General features: G+C 45.6%; 1 long non-coding RNA gene across 1 annotated transcript; it reads left to right on the top strand.

Moving 5' to 3' along the window:
• The first annotated feature begins 2,384 nt into the window (after nt 1–2,384).
• On the top strand, nt 2,385–5,347 carry LOC144147418 (uncharacterized). Its single transcript, XR_013317920.1, has 4 exons — nt 2,385–2,610; nt 3,652–3,733; nt 4,206–4,292; nt 4,959–5,347. It is a non-coding gene; the product is annotated as an uncharacterized LOC144147418 (long non-coding RNA).
• The last annotated feature ends 554 nt before the right edge of the window (nt 5,348–5,901 follow it).

Raw genomic sequence — 5,901 nt, 5'->3', positions numbered from 1 at the left:
GCTCTAAAGAGTGTCCTCGTAGCAGTCGCACTAGAGTTCTTTTAGCTGTTTCGCGTTGAGTTATATGCTTCGGGCAGTAACACAAGACATGCTGTATGTCGTCTCTCACAGAGCACACAGAGCACAATGGCGAGTCCGCCCAGCCTATCTTAAAAAGAAAACTACCAGTGAAGGCAACGTTCAGGCGTAGTCGGTGGAGGACACCCTCAGTTTTCTTTTGCAGACATCGCGGAAACTGGAAATTGCACTGAGGGTCAATGGCGTGCAGAGGCAAGGGTGTCTTAAGAGGGTCCTGCCAAGCTGATAACTGCAGTTTCCACTGGGCCTGTCCATTCTTTGAAACTGTTGCGAGACGATAAACGCGATGGAGGGGATAGGCTGCACAAAGGCGAGAAGAATAGGCGACGTTAGCAGTAACCCGGCTTTATTTACGCTAACTACCTCTCTACAGTGTAATACACTGAGCATTCTGGGGAGCTACCGCACTCTTTGGAATTTATATCAGCGGCTGTTCCTACCCTGCCCGTATCTTCTGGGAAATGCGTTGCCTGGCAATGCTTTTTCTCCCGCACGCAGCATTCTCTAGCTTTGAAGTCAAGAGTATGACAAAGCCCGTCTGGTCGGAATGCATTTTGAAGAAGAAAGACCAGGACGCCGACCACGAGTTATTTCGAGTTTAAAAGGAATTAACCTTTCGGCTTCCACACGGAAGCCTTGGTCACAATAAAATCTTGAAGGGAAATAATCGTCGTAAGTACGTTTCCCAACGCTGCGCGGACAACTTGCGTAGATTGGTGGCAGATTTCCGCAGTTCCTATTCAGCGTGGGTTCCGTCGTCTGTATGTGAAGCGATTCCAGCAGCAGGCGTGGGGTAGCATTCCTTTCTTTTGCGAGGACACGTGTAGCAGACCAGTTGATTGTGTGCGGTGTGGTATCGCAGTGCTCGGCAAGGGCGCTTGTCGACACGTGGCTTTGTGATTTTGGTTGCAGGTTTCACCCTCCGACAGAACGGTTGCCGCCATTTTACGAGGTGGGGTACGTGGCGCTCTCACGATACAAAGAGTCATGGTGTTAAAGCAGTGACTGGCTCTGAGGCGTCTTTTGAACCAGGTCCCCAGAGCCTACGAAAAAAAAATTGAAGTAAACCATTTATTTATACCATAACTACGCACTATGACCTATTTGGCTGTTTGACGATTGCTGCCTCGCTACTGTCCCAAAGAGGCTGTTGTTTTCATTTTTAGGGGGAGTAGCACGTTGTTGAACCTTGCTTCGACTATAGGGACGCTTCCTCGGCCTCTTATGATTCTCACGTGGATGTGCTGGTTTTTGATGATTCAACATCTACCGAATTTGGTTCCCATCGTTGAACTAGAATTAACTATGCGACAAAGAAAGTGTATCGGTGGTCGATATTTAGTGCTGCTTCTTCTCATCGCTAGTTGCTCTGCTGGTAACGTCGTACCGGCCCACACGTTAGTCACTGCTGGCTCACTTGTAATTTTTGTATCCCGGGTCACTAGCGGTTGACCCACGGGGGAGCGATTGGTGTGTCATCACTGGTGGCAACCTGTGGCGCATCGATTGCAAGTGAAACAGTGACCCAGAAGCAAGCAAACTAACCAGGGAGCCATCAGCGACTGCTGAAGCTTATTTCCCGACTGATTCGCATGACGGAAACCCATACCAAAATGCTAGCATTCAGGTAGACCAAGAAAGACTATCACGTTTAATAAGCGAGGCGCTCAATGCGTTGAACAACATCTCTAAACGCACGGTGGAATCATTCCCCCACTATTGCGTGCAACCTGCGAGCAAACAACAAAACGGCGCAAGAAAAGTGCGTCGAGGCCTTTGAACACACCCAGCCTATATGGGCACGGAGTGTTGAAAGCAACGCCTCCTGTGTGACATTGCCTATCCCGCCAGCTGATAATGGCGAAACACCCACTTTCCTGTTGCTCTCTCCTACCCTTCCCCGCTCGCCATCCTTTCCATGTGCTGCCAGCCTGAGTACCGTACAGCGTGCACCATAGAGTTTCTTACTATATACACTAGAGAGGAACCCGACGCTACACTCTAATCCGGGTAACCCATAATGTAACTTCTAAACGGAAGTAACCTATAAAATAAAGGTTACAATGGATTCATTTTGATGTTTTCTTTATCCCAGTCCGTTCTAAGGGTTACAAGCGTGAGGTTAAAAGCGATTTATAGATTACAATAATGATTTATAGGTTACATCAACAAAATCTGACATGTAACCTCTACGTTGTAACCTATAAAACGCCCTGTAACCTCTAAGAGATGCTCGCCGTGCCTTCTCTCCCGGCGGCCGTTGATTTCTCCGTTGCATGACGGGATATAGAGAAATGGCGGCGCCGGCAGGCCCGGTGGCCGCGTTTTCGCGCCACTCGAGCCTTTTAACCGCTGTGATACCCGTATACGATGAAGCGAGGATTGCTGTAACAAGACTTATTTGTCGGCGTGAGTCGCGGAGGCTGCGGCGAGCCCATTTGTGACTGGCAGCGCTTCACGGCCCGTTCTTCTACGACCAGCATCAAGTTCGCATGTTGGACCAATGCCCCGGCGCCAGTGAAAGCGAACTCGGTGAGTATATTCCCGTGACGGTTTCGGTGTTTTCATTGGATGTATCTTTTCGCTGGGGGCTTTTCAATTTGAAATTGCAGCATTCGAGAGGGATTTTCGTTACCTGACTGGTTGCTTCGCTGGACGTTTTCTGTTGTCCGCGACGGCAATTGAATGAAATCACGGGCTTGCGTTCGTTGCTTCAGACTAGACCGGACGATCATGAAAGCACAGATAACGGCGCCCGTGACCTGCTTTCTGCTCTGTTTGCGCGCCTTCGTCATGTGTTGAGCGTTTTGTTTACGCTGTTCGCTGCATCGGGCGCACTTGACGAGTTATTGGACCATGTAATTGCCAGGTAGCTCTGTTTGAATAATTGAATTTTTTCCCATTAAAGTCTTATATTATCGCGCTATTCTCTGGGTATTATCATTTTGTTTCAGTCGTCGGAAAATGTTCATTTTTCTCGCTGCATATATTCGGAATGGTGTTCATTTTATTGGTCTTGTAGTAATATATCCGGATAAACACAAGGTGTGTGCTGCTGAAAAGTAGTCCACTAAATGCTGCCCGAAATTTCTAAACTCACTTTTGTCCAGCACAAGCCTCTTTTTTGTGAAAGTTTGCCCTACGGCACAATAAAAAGTTTTCGTATGTACAACACACCTCATTTTTTTCATTCTTTTCCTTGAGTGGGTAAATTTGGTGTTAGTCATTTTGAGACAGTGGGCCATTTCTACCATGTTAAGTGGTTTATTATTCTCATTCGCACAAATCAGTCGTTTATTTATTCGCGTGGTATTGCAGGGCAAATGATTGTCTCGCGTGATCCTAGTGTAGTGCGGTAAAGCGACTTTACAGAATGGTGGTATGTATGAGCCAGCATGCAGGCTGCTTGATTGTTGTTTTTTGATGATACAGAAATTGTGACGAATTACACAGAGACAGGTGCAGGTGTAAAAATGGGTTCTGCACCCTCATCGGATCCTGGCTGTTCAAAAAGTGTGGTTGCATCTGGCTACCTATGCTATGACTTATCAGCACTACTGTTTTTTCTTGCAGGCAGTGTTCCTTGTGCTGACAACCAGGCCTCCCTTGCGTATGACACAAGTTGAAATGAAGTCTGATTTCAGCGGAAACAACGGTATGAAAATGCAATAACTAAAACACATTCATTCAAATATTCTTTGTAAAGATGGCACCCAGGCCTGCACAGACAAAAATATGATTCACTTGTAAAAATGCGAGGCCTTTCTTCAAGTGTTATGATGTTATATTTCCTATCTTATTTTGCCTCATGTTTAGTGACTCTTTCTATCAGTTCGTTACTACATGAACGTTATGAATTCACATAACGATTTCCTCAGCATGGAGCTTTGTAGTTTTTCAGCAACTCTAGCTATTCTATAGGATGCGTGGTTTTGCAGAGCCAACAAGAAGAACTCTTTTTCTAAAATAGCTCTGTAAGAAATCTCCAGTTGTTAGTGAGTGCTTGTGCTGTGTTCTTTTCTTCGTCTTGTCAAGTTTGAGGTGTTCTTTCATTATGAATGTATACCAACTGCCCAGCTCTAAAGCCTATTACATCTTAACCCAAATAACCCTTCGAGTCATTACAGGTACAGACCTCCTGGGAATGCCACTTGAAGATCGGTGCAAGTTCTAGATGTATCCTCTCCCACAACACATCTGGACGAAGAAAAAATGTAAGTTGCGATTCCTTTTTACTGATAGCCGAGGAAGAAACCACCGATAAAAACACTACTTAAATGAAAAACGTTTCGGCTTCCACGTGGGATCCTTGTTCAAAATGAAACTGCCAGTACAAGAGGGGGGGGGGGGGGGGGGGAGGCGGAGGGGGATGTTTAAGTACAGCCAAAAATGTGACGCAGGTGGCGTCAGCATCGTGAAAGCACGTTTCCTGGGTTTAGTGCTACGTTCGCTCTGTTGCGTGTACGAGTGATTCCACATGAAGGCGCGGAAACGTTTTTGTTTTCTCTTTTGCAAATGTATGTCAGTTTATCTCGTAGCCCAAAGTTTCTGCCTGTTCTGGGTGAGCATGCAGAAACATTTCGCGAGATAAACTGGAACACGGCACGATTAAAATTCGGGAAGGTTGGCCGGTATGACTATAGTGGCTTCGCGTTGTTCTGAACAATGCGGCCAAATTACTCTGTGTAACAATTACTGAAATGATGTGAAATTATTAGGAAAGGCCGTAAATCACTCCTCTGGTTTGGCTTTGCATTTCATTCTCTGGTCTCCTTCTTCATTTCCGTGCAATATATTTTTCGTACTTAACATGCCTGTGGTTTGGTGTGAGGGGCTTATGGTTGCACTGGATTTTGTTCTTTTTCTGTCATTTTCTGTAGATGGCTCTTCAAGGTAGGGAAATCCAAGCGACGGCCCCTCACATATATACCTCCATCTGCGGCAGCAGGGAACAAGCAGGGAAATCTTCACGTGCTCTGATTTTGTGCCTGCTTGTGTACTACGTAAATTGCGAAGCTTATCTCTGAATTTTTCCAAGCGCCTTTTTTTCATGCAGGAAACTATAGATACCATTTAAAGTTTGTCCAAACGACATATTGCAATCGGCCTAGACACTTGTTAGGGCTGCATAAAAAACGATAACTTGGCGTGGGAATCACAACTCAGGTGGAACTGTAAAGAGGAACCTAAGAGGGAAGTGTAAAGATGGATTCGTAAAGACGAGTGAATTCCAAGTGTAATATTAGACTGAGTGAAACGGAGAATGTAGAGAACATAGCCATAAACACTGCTTTGTATGAAAAAGTGAATTTGTAATAAATGTTCTTTCTACTTTCCCACATTCTGCGTTTTTTCTGTGGGGAACCACGACAACAACGCTGTACTAGGAAAGTGCACCCCTGAGAACCAACTTATAAATTTAGCCCCAAACTCGAATTCGTCTGAAATTGTTCAATGACAGTATCCAAACAATTCGGAATGCTTTGCATACATCCATGCAAATATTGAGGTAAAGAATTTGTATATTTGGCCATGTTTGTGAAGCTGTTCACGCAACATTTATTAAAGGGGTCCTGAAATACCTTCCGCCGATGCATGGATGTACATGTACCAAAATAAAGCAATGTATTTGCAATCTCCTCCCGCAAGAATTTTGTTAAAGCGATGAGTATTAGCTGAGAAATCGTAAATCAAAAACCGCGCATTATCGTCGCTCCGCGTTTCCTCCTCCTTTCGACTTACTCTCCGCTGTTGACGGCGCGCGAGCTTTGCCTCCCATGATGCTGCGCTCCGCAGCGGTGACGTACTTCCGCTATTGCGCTG

This window comes from Haemaphysalis longicornis, unplaced genomic scaffold (genome assembly GCF_048455015.1).
Source record: "Haemaphysalis longicornis isolate Haplotype H1 unplaced genomic scaffold, Haemaphysalis longicornis Haplotype H1 scaffold_7, whole genome shotgun sequence".
Lineage (NCBI taxonomy): Eukaryota > Metazoa > Arthropoda > Arachnida > Ixodida > Ixodidae > Haemaphysalis > Haemaphysalis longicornis.
This window is presented reverse-complemented; position numbering and strand designations above follow the sequence as displayed.